The sequence below is a fragment of the Apteryx rowi genome, unplaced genomic scaffold, assembly GCF_003343035.1.
Source record: "Apteryx rowi isolate R43461 unplaced genomic scaffold, aptRow1 scaffold_10, whole genome shotgun sequence".
In the NCBI taxonomy this organism is placed as follows: domain Eukaryota; kingdom Metazoa; phylum Chordata; class Aves; order Apterygiformes; family Apterygidae; genus Apteryx; species Apteryx rowi.
The window spans coordinates 1,690,311-1,706,741 of NW_020447197.1; the positions used below are offsets into that span (position 1 = coordinate 1,690,311).

Genomic DNA, 16,431 nt, shown 5'->3' on the forward strand with positions numbered 1-16,431 from the left:
TTTGAGTAATGTACCCTATGATTTTTGCTGTACAAAAGGAACTGGTGTGGGGAAGTCGAGCATGCTCTTTGTATTGTCCCATGGTCATTTGTGCAAACAGACTGGGCAGGATAGCTGCTCGTGCCAATGGAGGAAGAGGGCTGTGGCCATCTGTGTTGTCAGGAGTGGCTTCAGAGAAGGCAGAAGTTGCCCCCAAATTAATTTATATAGCACAGAAACAAGCTTATGATAGAAGTCGAATGTAACTTTATTGTTGAAATATGGGATCAGACCACCTTTGATTTTCCTATTTAAAGACGCTCAGCACCCCGAAGTGGAGCACAGGGCGCTTTCGTGAGTAAGAAAGGCTGCGCTGATGGGTTTGTGCGGCACGCTGCAACCTACAGAGCAGCAGCACAGGTCTGCTTGGGCTTAGTGCTGTGCAAACAGCTTCCCTGCTTCCAGAGTTGCCTGGCTTGTCCTGTCGGGGAGGGCCTCAGCACCCAGCTTTCCTCCACTTCTTGTCCCGGGCTGGTGCAGGCAGAGCCAGCTCGGTGCTGCCTGTATCCGCTGCTCTAGGTGTGCCCCGTTTCAGCAAGGCATTGCCCTGAATAGCCTGCCTGTAGCAGGACAGACAGAACTGCACATCCTACTCCAGAAATCCCCCCAGGCCTCTGCAGGTCTTCAGCTTCTCAACTCTGCATCTCACCCTTCCTTCCTTCCTTGGCCTGCCTCTTTTCTTCATTAGCTTTTCTGCCCCCATCTGCTTTTCCAGTGCTCTTACTCTAAGCCTTCGTCTTTTAAGAGCATTGTTAAGTCTAATCCAGCCAGGCAACAACCAGCAGCTCCCACAGGGCCTTGTGCAGACCAATACCTCCTGTTTCATCTTTTCTTTTAACTAAAATGCTCCATTATTACTTTATTTCAAAATGTGCTTTGAGGATATGAATATCACTAGATCCCGCTTAAAAAAAAAAAAAAAAAAGACACAGAAAATATGATCTTGTTCTTCCCGGCTCTGAGTAGGCAGCAGTTAATTCCACAGGCTGGTTATAAACCATTTTCAAAGAGGAAAAGTCTTTCCTTTAATCCATATCAGCCTTTGCAGCCTTTCCAATTTCATGAAATGTCTCCTCATTCTTGTCCTATATAGGGGTAGAATAGGAAAATCTGAGGGGCTTTCATTGCATGGTTCATTATTTCATATGTCTTTGTCATTCTACATCTATGCAGCAATGAAATGTTGTTAATAAGAGAGCAGAAGTCTTTTGTTGAGAAGAGGAGCTGATTGCAATAGACACATAACTAATAATGTGGTTAAGACAGATCCTGGTTTGAACTCAGGCTAGCACCTGAGAAAGCAGTGAGAAGCATACAGGTTTTCCTGATGAAAAGCGCCAATGCCATAAAGGAAGCGAAATAAAGAATATCCAGGGGGGGAAAAAAATCCCACCTTTTGAGTTTGTATTCACTTCCATACCAAATGTCTCCTTTCTCACCTTTCTTGTTTCAGTTCTCAGTGTAGTGGTAGTGCCATGTGAAAGCGTCTTCTTGTAGTATCCTCATTTTAAAGACATTTACGGTAAAGCTTGCTTTTGCAAAGTGCAAAAGTGTTGGTGACTTCACTTATTTAACAGATCCAGACAAGTGTCTGAACTTGTGTGTGACTGAACCAAACCTGAATTTGCAACCTTCACTACTGACCCGTTTCAGCTTCTCATGAAGTCAGCTGGAATCTTTCCATTTATGTCAGCATGACCACTTAGAGGCTAACAGGCTTGCGTAAGTTTGTACAAACTTGCTTTTTGGGTAGCATCGTTAGAAATGTAGCTACATAGACCAAGAAAGGAAATCACAAGCAATAGATATTCAAAGGAATATGTGGCAAAAGAGATCATGCAGTCTGCAAGTGTTTGGATTTTCACAAAACACTATGGTTAAAAGCTAAGCACCATATTGAACGGAAATTTGAATATGTAGCTTCTACCCCTAGATTCCAAAATCCTAGCCTAGCTGTAGCTGATGTGGAAGTCAAATTGCACTGCTCCCCAAAACCCAGCCTGCTGCTACTTCAGTCAGATGTTAACCTTAACTTCCATGGAGATATGGACATCTACAGGAGATGAGGATCTGACAGTTATTCTCAGAAAGAAACCTGGCTAGAAGCTGAAATTCCTGTTTGAAAGCTGCATTTAGAGAGAAGAAAAAAATAAAGTCAGAAAGCAGATTGTTATAAAGTTTTGGGGAAACTGCACTGTGTAGCTAAGGGCCAGGCAGTGTTCAGTGCCTGGAAGCAAGCTGAAGCCTGATTTGCAAAGAAATGATAGAAAATAGGATTTGGGAAGGTGGGGCTCCCAGATTTGTGGGCACTCAGCCTGGCAGGTGGGTTGCTGGCAGCCAGCAGCTGAGACGCTCAGTACGTTTCTACTGTACACTTTCCTGATTTGTTTTTTCATCATAATCAACATCTTTCTGCAAAATAGTTTGATTTCAGTAAAGCGGTGTTCTCTGTTGGGACAGTGTTCTCTCCAGCTCTATTTCCGAGGTTGCTGCAGTGCTACTTTCAGGCAATGAAGTATCCTGCTAAGCTTATAGGAAATGCAACTGGAGCTCTATTTCAGGCAGAGCTAAGGAAGCTTTGTGGAGGCAAAAGCAGTTTTGCTTGATCATTCCCTGCTATTCATTTGCCAAAGTCTTATCAACCATTATAATGTCAGCAGAAAGCCAGGCATGTAGGCAGCCTGTCATCTCGCAGATTCACTAAGGATCAGCTTTGGAAAAGGATTATGCTGAATTTTCTTTTCATCTCTATTTATGAATTTTTTGGCTTGGTTATACAATGTGCCAATCTTGTGCTTGCCCAGAGGGAATATGAACCACAGCATTTTTCTTGCCAACTATTTCCTAAATACCTGTGGTAACAGTTTCCAAGGGGCTGTGCGGCTTCTTTTTTCAAAATATTGCGGCAGCAGTGCTCACAGAGAACTGAAGAGAACTGAAGGAGAGTTAAGTTGCTACAAATTGAAGAGCTAGGAAAATATGACTTACCCTTGCTGCAAAATAAGCCACAACACACAGCAGACCCTTTTAAATAAGCGTACAAATACGCAAATGCCAGTGTGGCTGCATGTCTTTTGGAACTGTTTCATGAGCACAGTTTCCATTGGCAAAGCCCTCTACGTTGCATGAGCCACAATCAATCAATTTTACAAGAGCGTGCAGTTTTGCATGGTGACGGTAGGGCATACCATGTGTCCGTTGTTGTTTCCTACATGGTATTCATGTTATCATCTCAGTAGGTCAAGAAAAGTGAACAAAAGCCCTATTCACCATGTACAGCATGTACAAATATTTTTTAAGCAAAACTATTTGTCCTGCACATCAGGTAAGCCGGTAAGCAGGTAATCAGAAGTATCCTATGCAGGAAAGCTGGCCATATGGCAGGGCTACATCAAGGACGTGCTAGATACAGTGGGCGTTATGTTGCATAGCAAAAGGGAACTAAAAAGGGTTGCTCCTTTTGTTCACCCATGCAGGCTTTTGAAGGCAAGCGGTGCTGTGGTCTGTGGCTCCAAGAATAAATCTATGGCACAAAGCTTGGGAAAGCTGTGGTTTTACTCTTGCATCTGCTTGATTTAAAGAGGTCACTTCATCTGATCCTTTTTCCACCTTTTGTAGTTTAAACAGGGAACTTCCTTAGACCAGTCATTGCCCCACTGATCGTCAGTAACATTTATTGGGTCCTTGGAAGATTATGGTGTGGTACCATCAGGCAAACCCTTTCATCTCAGGCTTCAAAAAGAGCACCCCGAGAGTTAGGGCTGTGCATGCCACATACGTACATGCGCAGGAGCTGTGCTGCCTGAGCGCTGATACCAAGCAGAGGTGCTGAAGCATCAGTGGAGACAGGCGAGCTAGGTGCCTTCAGCAGAAGCAGAGCAGGAAACGGTGCAGTGCAAATAACTTGCACTAAGTGATACTGGATGCTTGTAAGGTTGAATGCTATCATCTCTGTAACAGCCAGCTATGTGAAGTTGTAAGAAAGTGTGCGTCACTTGTGCAATTTTATGACAGTGGAAACTAGTCAGTGTTTCACCAGCACAGAACTGGACTACCCACAATGTTAACCAGGTGCTTAAAATCCATGGTTCGTGGATCTGTATGCCCACTTTGATCCCCAAAAATATAAAGACAAGAGAGCATATGAGTTAGGAGGTTTTGCAGGCAACTGGTTTCTTGAGTGGCTTTTCATGGGTTTCTGCCCTGCCTTGAGCTGCTGTACCTGATGGTGCCTTTGGTGGCACCATGTCAGCAATTAAGTTTCTGCAGAATAATCATATCTAGCAATGGGCTGGGTGTTTTTCTTCCTTCTAGTTATTTTAAAAGAAACAAATGGCTTTGCTTGTGGTGCAGCATAACAAAATCCTTGTCACCCAGCAACCGAGTGTTTGGCATGTAAAGCCCTAGACACAACAGAAGTGAAGGGAGAAAACCTACAAGCAAGCACAGAAGGTCTTGCTCATCTGAGAATCAGCAGAGACTGGAGAGCCACTGAAGCAACTGGTAACTGATGAATGAGGGATTTGCTGCCTGGGACACAGGAGCAGAGCCCCGGCCATGCTCTTCACTGCCAACCATGCCTTGCCACTCGCTGTAATGTTTCAGAGACAGCAGGTAGCTGGAGTTAATATAAGCCAAAGAGGAAGCAAATGCACGCACAGAAAACTGGAGGAAGGTGTTTTACCAGTTAGTTTGCTATCTTTGTGAGAGGATTCGTTCAGCAGCTCTGTACAGCCGAGAGCGGTTTGAGGTGACAATGAAGGACAACCACTTCCTCGCTCTGACTCAGTTCTCCCTGCCTGGCACTTGCACACCATGTTAGCTCCCCTTTAATATTATTTGGAAAAGGCTTCTTTTTATTTTGGGATTTGTTTGTTTTCTTTCCTGAGGCTCCACAGGCATGAGTGTTTCACCGCCGATTTAGCAAGGTTGGGTCTAATTTAGAGGATATTGAGGATTCCCACAAACTTTAGCAACACTGATCACACAGGGAAAGCAAAGCACTTCAGGACGGTCCCTCCTGAAACAGCTGCCTGATGTGGTGATGCTGAAACCAAGAGAGTAGGAAAGAAATGAATAGCCTCAGGGCAGTTCCTGCAGCGATGGTTCAGACACAAGAGATGGTGGATACCCTGCTCCCCATACTCTTTCATCTGCCTCTTTTATGAAGCTTTCTGCCCTGTCTCCCTTAGTCACCTTTTCTTCCAGGTGATTCCGCACGCTTGTAATTTTAGCACCAGGCATTCACTTTTTTCCTAATTTCCCATTTCTCCTCTAAGCTCAGGAACCTCCTGGTGCACAGGATGCGGTGCTATTTAACATTCCCTAACTGCGTAGCATGTCAGACACCAATCAGCTGGTCTTTCACATCTCACAGTTCTGTGAGATTAACTGCTCTGTGCATCGTTTAGGCTGATTTATTGTGATCGGGATGGCACATCAGCAACTCACCTCAGGAGACAGAGCCTGGGCGATGCCTTGCAAAATCAGAGTATAGCGTGCTATCAAAGCTTAGAAAAATTAGACTTAGCTGCTGGAGAGGGTATGAAATGCAAGTGGTGGAAAAATTGCTGACATATGTGAACGACAAGTACAAATAAAACACAGTAGAAAAGAGGCTTCTCTGAGAAGAGCCTGTGGCAGGGCTGTACATAATGCCTCTGAGTATAGGCCTAGCTTGAGCAGCATAGGCTCTGCCACAGTTTTTGTAAGTTCCCAAATCCTCCAGACAAAAATATCCAATGGAAAGATGGAAGATTTAGACAAGTTTTTCTGTTCTCTTTTGCAAGAAGGATGTGGTTTCTTGTGCCAGTTCTGGCCGTGCTCGGTTTAAGCCTTGGGGAGATCAAGAGGAGGTGAGGATTTACTACCTGGTTAATCTCACATTTGTGGTGCTTACTTGGTTTTTGTCTTATTTCGAGAGCTGAAGTACAGTATGTGTCTCATCTGGTTTTCACGTTGAACCAAGACTTGCAGATGGTGCTGTTTTTTCTCCTGAGTGATAGCCCTGCTGTGATGTCAGGACAGCCTCGCAGGTTTTCCTATTGCCATGTGAGAGGATTTCTGGCAGTTCAAAGCAGATGAAGAACACATGATATGAAAAGGCCTTTGTAGCACAGATTCACGCTACAACAGTTTTGTGCTCAACAACAGGTTGTGGTTCAAAGAAACATTGCTTCTGTCAGCCTTGCATAACGGAAACAGTAATCAGCATCCATTAGGTCAGAATGTGTTGTCACTCCACAGTGAAGCAGAAAGGACTACATCTCAGAAAACCTTTTCATTAAGCAAAGAAAATTGATACCAGTGCTTGGCTCAGCCTAACGCTTTGTTCATGGAGCTGAGTATGGATAATGGCTGGGTTTGTTTCCTTTTCATTCATTTCTCTTTGGACAGTTATTTTGATTAGGAAACCTCCGCCTTTCATTCTAGATGAACAATTTCAAAAACTTTCTCTCAATATCTGTCGATCTTATGTACATAATCAATGGTTATGTAGAGAACAACATTAAAACATTAGTCAGAAAAAAAATTGGCTTATATGGTTGAAATCATGAAATCTATTTTTATTTGAAACTCTTTTTTTTGGTATCTGCCATAGCAACTTTTACTAGCTATTGCTATCTCTTTTTTTCTTTGTGGACGGTGGAGAAATAGGTAAAGGCCCTTGTTCGCTGGTAATAGAGTGCCGGTGAGTAGCTCATTATATGTGCGCATTAACACTGTAATATTAGCTGCAAAGGGGGCCGTCTGGTCAGTTGCATAGCCGGAGTATGGAAGAGCGAAGGGTTAAAGGGAACAGGATGGCAACTTGACAGAAGGGATAATGAAACATCTTTGTAGTGGCATTCTGTGAGGATAACAGAGAGTAATTAATGCTAAGTCTGATTCGTTAACCAGAAATCATTACTGTAGATCAGCCTTGCAAATACCGCTATCCCATTACCAGGATGGACTGATGACGATGAAAAAGAGTTGATGGATGGATGGACTCTTGCATGCCATCGTCAAATCTAATAAATGCAGAATGAATGGTGAATCAGTGCTACTCCTATTGCTAGAGGATTATCTCTCTCAATATTTCTCCTGTTATCATTAAACCACTTTTGGTAGAGAGGAGTACTTTTCCCAATCCCTCTTTTTAGCCTTTCTAATTCTGTGTGTTTTCTCTGCTTGCCCCAAGTCTCCTTTGTTTATAGGAATGTAATAGGAGTAGCTCTTTCTCTCATGCTTATCTCATGAGTAAACCTTCAGAGTAAACCCTTCAGAAGATGGAGAGCGGAAAACACTTTGCTTGTACTCTGTTGTAGGTGGCTTTGGAAAGTCTTGATGCTGTGGGTAATGAAACATAAAACAGAAGGTCAAGTGACTGTGAAGAGCAGCCTTGCATGTTATGTGCAATATCACTTCTTTCCCTTCCCTCATATAATTCACGAACAGTTGTGGAGAAGGGGGGTTGTTGTCGTGCTCTCCCCTGGGTCTGTGCAGCCTCCCCACAAATGATTTGCCAAGGGGCTCGGGCTCAGCTTGGGGGCCACAGCCAGGGAGGGGGCAGCCGCGGCTTGGGGCACCCCCCCCCCTTTCCTGTGGTCAGTGCCTTTTCCTTCCTCAACGGAGTCTAATCAGCTACAGTGGGGCCCTTTCGCTCTATCCGTCTTCTCTGGAAGCGAGGGCCCACTTGCTCTCCCACCTCTGCTGGACCGTCTTGTTTTCCGAGGTTGGATGTGGGGTGAATTGCTCTGTGGACCAGTGTTGCAGCTCTCCTGTGATGTGGCTTAGAGTTAACTGGGGTCCTGCCCTGCTGTGGAAGCTGCTGTCCCCTGGATCAGACTTGATCCAGTGAGTATGAATAAGAAGAATGAGTATGGAGGTGAAGAATATGGAAGGAAGGAGTTGTATTGGTATCAGGTGGATGTAACATAGGCTCCGTCACCTCAAAGTAACTGATCTTCAGGTCTGGAGAACGTGATCACAAACTTCTCAGTGAATAAATGCCCTAGGATCCTGATTTTGGGCTTCTTTTTCTTGCACTGCAGTTCCCCATTGTTTGCTACTCTGTTTATCTGTCTGTGGTTATAAATGGCTCTTTTCACCACAGTAACTGAACACTATGAATAAAATGAGATTGTAAATTCCTATAGGGGACATCTAGCCCACGTCTGAGTGCTATATAAATAATGATCCATCTAGGAGGAAGGTGCTACAGAAATATGAGGCTGTTACCATCATTACTTCCATAGTATGTACACCCAATTTTGGGTGTAACTACCACAAAACTCTTTAACAAGTCCCTTACCACAGAGCTCTAGAACAATTCCTCCCCGGACTGTAGCTTTCTTCCCTCCTCATGCATTTATCTACCAGTCTTTTGAAATGCAATTGTACATTACGCTGTCTGCTTTCACTCATAAGAAGTGTTACGCTTAGTCATAAAATTGAAGCTAAGAAAAAAAACAATGCATCCGACATTACTAGGAAGCCTTCATAACATCAGCACCTATCTGTTCAGCATTTCCTTTGATTCCTCGTGTGTGACCTATCACAAACTCAGGTTGCTTAGAAAAGATTTCTCTAGTAGCGAAGATTTTTGTCCTTATCATTTTGAGGAAGGGGCCTGTTCTCCATGTCATTTCCTCCCTCTTCCTCGTAAAGCATGAGTCAGACTGTGATACAGCAGTATTGAGTAGAGGACTTTGCAATGGATTTGGCCCTGGATTGAGGTGCAGAAGAGCTAAAATCAGTTCTTAGTGATTCCAATAATTTTTGTGCAAATACGGCCAAGGTAAGGGCTGTAGTATCTTCCAGAACAGCAATGGATGCTGAAGTGCACGATAGAGCTGTGGTAGGGATACACCTCTGATAGGCAGCATGAGAGAGAAACTTTTCCTAGAAATTTAAGACTTTTGTTCCAAGAGAACTATTCCAAAATGGATGTGGAGGGTTTTGTCTTTGGGTTTAATTGGATTCTGGAATTTTCTTTAAATCCTTAAGATTTATGGAGTTTTGGGGAAATCAGGAAATTCTACCAGCTCTTCAGAGATTCTCCCATATGAAATATATTCCTAGGCTAGATAACCTTGTGGATGAACTTGGTATGAAAAATCCACAAAATCCAGTTGTGGTCAATGACTGGTAAGGTCTCAAAGGTACTAGACTGCTCCCAAGCAGAAGGTGGAACTTTGATGGAGGTCCCTGATCCTCTGCAGTAAGGTCTGGTCTAAAACATGAGACCTTGCTGTTTCCAACTCCTCATAAGCTTTTCCCATCTCCACTATCTTTTGCCTGTTTTCTCACCTCATCTTAAAGCTATCTGCACTGGAGAAGATGACATGGTCCATCCAGCTGTCCTCACTCTGGGGAGTGTTGAAAAAGGAGGGATTGGCCATATGGTAAAAATTTGGTTTTTCTTCTTAGGTCTGACAAAAGCAGCTTTCCTGACTGATGTTCCAGCTCTGAAATTTTGATGGAAACCAAGCAGCTTTCTCTAGGCTGACTCAAAAAAAAACAGCATGGGGGGAGGGAGAGATAGATGTAAAAGTGTAGAAAATGTAATATCTGCTGATCACCTTAGCCTCAGGGCAAGCTGCTATCCTTTTGTGTTTTGGCCAATATATTACCACACTTTGGCATATTTTTCACTGCCTGCATGGATAACTACGACCAACAAGTCAGTACCTGGAGGCCTGAACCTTGCCTTAACTATTTAGTGTTGTATGATGACTAAGCCATATCTCTAGGGCCATTTATTCTATCAGATTAACACATCAGGCAAGAACACATACTTAGAAAGAAGTATATCCTGACAGATATAATCAAACAGCATTTAAATCAGGGGAGAGGACTGTGACATTAATCTATATGGTATAACAGGCCATTTAAATGAGTAGGAGGAGAGAGGTGGTATGAGTGAGGATAGATGGTGTGTTTAAGTAGAGAAATGAAATCTGTAGAATGACTTCAGTGGAGATAGTTTTGATTGAAGTCAAGTAGTAATATGAACAAGTGAGAGAGAAATTTCTTTAAGCTGGAGACACTTCAGGGAAAGAAAGCGTGTGCATATCAGAAATCTGTAACCCGCTCAGACCCACAGAGATCAATGCTCTTGATATAGATAAACTAACAAAATAGAACAAAAGGGCTCCTATTCCTAGTGGAAGTCTAAAAATTGTTTTGTACTTTCAGCAGAGCAAATCGTTTAGTGTGAGTTTGAGTTAGAAGATTAAGGCCAATCAGATTATAAATAAGAGGATTACTTCAGGGTAGAGGACAGTTTAGGTTGCCAGTTTTGAAGCAAGATAAAAAGAGTAGGACAGGTTCACAGACAGAAGTGAATTACTGGGAGTCTACACAGAAGGTGGTACTGAAAAAAAGGGTGCCATCACTAATAAACTGGAGCAGCAACACAAATAAATGCAATGAGGAAATTATGGCATAGAGTGGCGTTAGTACCTTGTTTTGTGCAGTCTGTTGTATTTGAAAAAGGCAACTGATCCTAGTTAGTTAAGGGGAATTTCTGGGAAATGAACAAAATCCTGCCTTGGTGTGTGTGCTCTGAAGGTCCTGCATGAGGCTGCAGGGAACGTGTAGTCTCTTTCTGAGAGAAGTCTGGCAGAGAATTAATGTAGCGTGCTATCACTTGCAAGTACACGTATGCGCATTGGCCTCAGCTTGGACTTCTGCAGAGTTACCCTCTCTCTTGCAGTCACGTACCTATTGGTCAGTTGGTGCCTCCTGTTTGGCCATGCCTTTTCCAGTGTATCGTGCACGCTTGGAGAAACAGCAATTTGCATGCAACTTCCTCTTGCGAGGAAAAGCGTCTCTTCTGACCCCCCCACTGGAGGCCTCTTTTATGAGATGGTGGTGCTAAGACTACCAGGAATAGACATGTATGTTGTATAGTAAAGCAATTTTTGTTCTTGCTAGATGGACTGAGCAGTCTTAATGTGTAGAAAGTCCTTTTACCCTCTAGATGTTGAGAGGGGCAGGCTGTTGGACCGCAGGCAAAAGGATGAGCTGTTCTTCTGCCAAAGCACAGCTCTTTCAGATCACGGAGACATTGGTCTGGGGCCTGGCAAACTCAGATACCCAATAGAGAGGGGAAAGGCTCTCTCCCAGGGCACAGTACTTGCTGAAAAGTAAAGGTGCAGGGAGGGAGAAGAAAAAGAAGGCAAGTCAGATCAGACTGTAAGAGCCTTGCTAAAGATCATCAGTCTTACACAGAGAGATTAATCAGGCTGGAGTGGAGCTCAAGTCACTGTTCTCTGCCAAGCTTATGCTTTTGTTTCCGTCAATCGTCTTCCTCAAATACTAGAAATCTTTTCGGCGGAAAGGCACAAGTGCTTTTCCTCGTTAGGGTAGGTGGCTGAGGAAATTGTATTCTCTGAGACAGACTTGCAGAGCCATCGTTGGGACTCAGGAGTACTCTGACTCTTGTGGTATTCTCTGTCAATCTAATGTTTTTGTTCCGTGTCCTTTGCCTTTCTACAGGAGTTTATACTAAATACTAGAGAAGTTTTTGCTTTTCTAAATAGGTTGCAATGAGCTGATTTTTTTCCTTTCTCTGGTTAATCCATGACATGCCGACATGATACACACTCCATTTTCCATACATATTTATTAAACAGTTGAATAAGTCTCTATCACTTCACTCTTCTCGTTTCTCATTCGTGGTATGCAAATAGTCACTTAATACAAAAAGTGTTTTTGGCTCCCCGGGTGGCTTAAGTGGGAGAATAACCTTTAAACAAGAAAGAGAACAGATTAACTGTGCTTCTGCAGAGCTAAGGCTTCCCACAACTTTCCTGAAATTATGCCAGTTTTTTTTAGATCTGACATACAGCTATGAGTTACTAACTATACTTACTCAAGAGGCTTGAAGTGGTGTCTGCCTTCCTCTTCCCAGGACTCTGCAACTCACAGTCCAGGTAAATCACGCTTTTAAAAGGTAAATGCCAGGTGGAGCACGAGTAGCTCTTCATAGCTGCATAGAAAGCTGGGAGAGCTCTGAATGCCACTGCCCACTCCTGGTGGCATGAGGGGAGATGTAGGAGTGCCAGGCACTCGCGGTGCTCTTCTGGAATGGCTGATTAGCTGGTTCAGATCCAGTCCAAAGTATTGGTAAGGAAGTCAGACCTAGTAGGTGAGTATGAATGTTGTACAAGCCTCATCAGAAAGAGCGCTAGGACTATACTTGCTAGACAGAAATGCTAAAAAGGTTTTCATTTTATCATGAGGAGACCTAAGCAATCATGAGACTACAGCCTTTCTGTTAAAATCTTTTCCTTTCAACTTCAGAATAGATCCTGAATGTATACCTGTAAACAACTACTACGCCTCAGAAATAATTCCTCTTATCAGACAGATATCAACAGAGGAATAGGTTCTTGATAAAGCACGAGCGCTTACAATCCTGCTTTGTCTAACCATCTTTTTTATAAACTGGTGTTAACCCTACTATCCCTACTATTCTTTGACCCCGTAAGAAGTTAGACCATGAAGCAGCTATAGCTGAGGGCAGAGCCTTAGTAAGCTGCGGACAACCACGTCTCTAGTCACAGTCCTCCAACCCTGTTCAGCAGGATTCCTTAAAGCCTCACTCCACTGGATCTTTCCCTCACCCATGGCTCTGTTGTTTCTTTTTTCTCTATTTTGGGAGTGTGTGTGGGGGACTATGCTAGAAGAAAAGCATATCTCAGTAGGTCTGCTGTCTTTATTAAGGGTTTCTTTCGCTAAGGTTTTTACTTAGATACATCCTTTTTTTTTTTTTTTTTTTTTTAACACAATGGCTGTTTTGTCATGCTGAACAAGTTTTCCTACTCTTCATCTTCCATTTGGGAATGTGGGCTAAATCTCAGAACAAAGGATATGATAAAAGACAGGCATAGCACTTTCATTAAGAGGACAGGGAGCTTTTGAAGTACACTCCTGAAGTCAGCAAACAAAAACTAGGCAGCAAAGTGAACTGCCTGTTACGAATGTGCTGCAGAGATGAGACTAAGCCCAAATGAAGTATTATGCTTTTTAGTCACTGGTCCTGCTCCCGAGTGATGAAAGGGATCCAATGACTTTCTCTTTAGTCAGATCTTTCATTGCCCCTGAGAAAGGGATGCATTGGTTATATAAATGGCAGTTAATTGAAGTACCCCAGCGCCTGGGAAACTCCAGAACAGAGAAACGTATGCCTTTGTAGGTGGCACACAGGAGCCATCAACTGGGAAAAGTATAACTTTTTTTCTTCTAAGCTGCAATTGTTCCTGCCAATATATTTATTTCTGAAATCCTACATCCAGCCCCCGGAGGATCAAAAGTGATGTGCAATATCATTACAAAACCAACCTCTCATATATGAAATGCACACAGCATAATGAAGAAACCCTCATCAAACTAGAGCAACCACTCTTGCTATTTTGCCTGAAACTGTCTCTATATCCCAGAGAGAGCTCTTCCCCGTGCTCATCTTCTAAAGACACAAGACCTACTTTAGAGAGTGACATTTCCTAGAACGGAGGGCAGAGCTGTGAGAAGCCCTCGGGATATTGGAGTGGCTTCGTATTCCTCTTTACCGAGTTTGTTCAACCGTGATCTATCTACAGTCTATACGATTAATTAACGTGTGATAGATTAGTGATTCCCAAATAGGAAATCATGTTTTAGCTGCAGGCTGTAGCAGAAGTTCATGGGGTCTCGGTCTGACATTGCTCATGCTGATAAAACCTGAGTGTAACTCTGCTGAGAGTTATCAGACCGGCAAAGTCGATGCAGTGAAGATCTGATAGGGTATAGCAGAGAGCAAAGCCACCCATCACCCCCATATCCAAACCAAACCACTATAAAAATATAAACACATGTGCACACTATATTTTTTTCTCAATCCTTTTGTTTAATGGAATGAAAAATAAGTTCCCAGAGAAAAGCATAACTAAAGAGGAATGAAACACTCAATCTAGTGGTATTCCACAACTGTTCAAAAATATGTTCACACAGTTTATAACCTTGGTATTTAGCAGATCTTAGAGAGCTGTAGCTGTGGCACATGCCCCTGAAGTACACAGGCAACTGTATAATCTCTGCTCCAAAGGGAGAAGTTCATAGGTTGCTGAAGGGAAGCAAATTTTAACCTTTTCTAAATGGTGCATGTTTTATATATTTTCCTGTAGAAGAGCAGGCAGTAGTAACTGTCTCCCACATTTCCTTGTCTGATATTTTTTGTGTGCTCCTTGTCAGGATATCTGAATGTCAGTGAACGCGCACGAGTAGTCAAACCACTATGGATATGCACATGCACATATTTTCTCTCACCCCACTGCTTAATTGTCGCTGCTGCTTTAGGCTTTTCTTTTCTTCCTCCTTGCAAAACCGTTTTCTCTCTCTTTTGCACACAGCAAGATCTTTTGTCTCTCTGGTGGCGTCAGCCCCAGCCTGCTCTGTGAAGGAGGCCTGAGTCAGCTCCGGCTGACGTATTTCCGTGTCGCGCAGCATCCGAGCTCCTGGCTGGCTGCGGGGCCCCGGCCGGGCAGCCGTGCTGTTTTCCTGCCTTACTGCAGCGCGAGTAGGAAACACAGCTGCTGCTTCTCCACAGAAGCGCAGGCGCTAATAAGGATATTCACACAAACCAGTCAGCCTTCCTTGCTTTTAAAAGTGGAAAAGCTTGCTCTTTGCAAAAGCAGTTTGCAAATTAATACGAAAATACAAACTCGTAATGGTTACCTCTTAAAGCTATTCAGTCCAGGTTGTTAAGTGGGACAGATTATATTGAGGACCAGAGAAGCTCAGCTGCTTCATGAAAGCAGAATTACCATACCAAAAGAAGGAACAGTGCTTGTTGCATATAAATATTAGTGTTTTATTTAAAATCTTATGAAAATGCAACCCTAATTAAAAATCCACCCACTGTTAGTATCCCATGAACATAAAAGAATTGTGGATGAACAATACATCTTTAAGTGCTGTACTTAACCCAATTGCTTGTAACAAAATATGTTTATTTATACCAGATCTGAAGGTTAGAATCAAACACACTGTGTTTTTCTGGTGAGGGTTTTGATACGAGGTCACCTCAAGCTACATCAATACTATGGCTGTGGTCTGCAGCACAGTCAGCCTATAATTTCATCTTCCTCGGTAAAATCTCAATACACTTGGGTTTCTATATACCCAATCTTATAACTATATCTCTGCGGAAGAGCAGAAACCTGTTGACTTCAGCGAGGTACCAACAGGCTTGCCAATGCATGTCTGGTTTTGTTATGTGCATCTTTACATCAGCATGTAGCGCTCTGAACGTGTAGCAGTTCTTTATCAGCAAAAGCCCCATGCATCTGTACGTCACTTTTTTTCCCCCCTCTGTCTAGATCTCACCTTGTTTATCTGTGCGTTCTAATGATTTTATCTCTCTGCACTACCATTGCTGCGTTCACGGTGCCTTGAACTGATATTTAGCTAGCAGACCACCCAGCTGCGCTTGGCTGTGGTCTTCCGTGCTCAGAACCGAGGACGCGGAGAGGAAAAATGCTTCACTAGAAAAGCAGCGTAGCTGATCCAACAGTTTGTGCTTACAGTTTCTGATGTCACTGCGTTTCACTTTGCTTGGATCACAGGTTCTCCTCTTCCATTTCCTTTTGTCATTTTTTCCTCTTTATGACTTTCTGAAGTCAATCGCAGAGAATCTCTTTCCATCCAGCTTCTTAACATGAAAGGGCTTTTAGGCGAATAGCGCATATTTAAGGTTCACTTTCCATAAATGTTGCTCAGGATTCTTTGGCAACCGATATCGTCTCGAAACAATTATGCTAGCAAACCTGCTTTTGAGAATAGCTGTAGAAATTTGCATTCTGTCCCAGTTTCTGACACAGACTTCCTTTCTAAGGATGGAAAATTGTTTAGTCTTATCTGTCTCAATTCTCCAACTCTAAGGCAGGAATAATAACGTTTCCTTCCCCCAGTGCTTTCTCTGTATATTTAGATTAGAAGCACAAAAGGGACAATGGCCATTTTATTACGTTCTAGGATAGCTGCTAACGCACAGAACAGCTTATCTTGATTATTGTTAATATACATTAAAAATAACACTTTCAAATACAAAGGAAAGCTAGTCTAAAAGCTGAACCAATGTTGATTTTCAGTATTTTCCAAAGTCTAATTAGTATCAAATGAGGAGAGTTCTTGCTTCACAGTGTGGGTATCATTGTGCTTTTTTGCTGTGTCATGTTAATACTGGTGCTAAGTTGTTGAGTATGTCGCACAAGTCCTCAAAGACCTTTTTCTAGGTTGCTTCCAAAATGGTGCAATCCCGTTATAGCCCCGAAGCCTGCAAATAAACAGAACCATTCTGGTTCATTCAGCATACCTTTTAAAACTTTTCTTATGGTTATTTTGATAGAGGGTTTCACTGTA

The 16,431-nt window shown here is 42.9% G+C and overlaps 1 long non-coding RNA gene across 1 annotated transcript; it reads right to left on the reverse strand.

The window, feature by feature from the left end:
- Positions 1 to 11,688: 11,688 nt before the first annotated feature.
- LOC112963918 lies at positions 11,689 to 15,975 on the reverse strand. The gene is made up of 3 exons (XR_003252787.1): positions 15,595 to 15,975; positions 11,903 to 12,171; positions 11,689 to 11,776 (listed from the first exon to the last, which is right to left on the reverse strand). It is a non-coding gene; the product is annotated as an uncharacterized LOC112963918 (long non-coding RNA).
- Between the last annotated feature and the right edge of the window lie 456 nt (positions 15,976 to 16,431).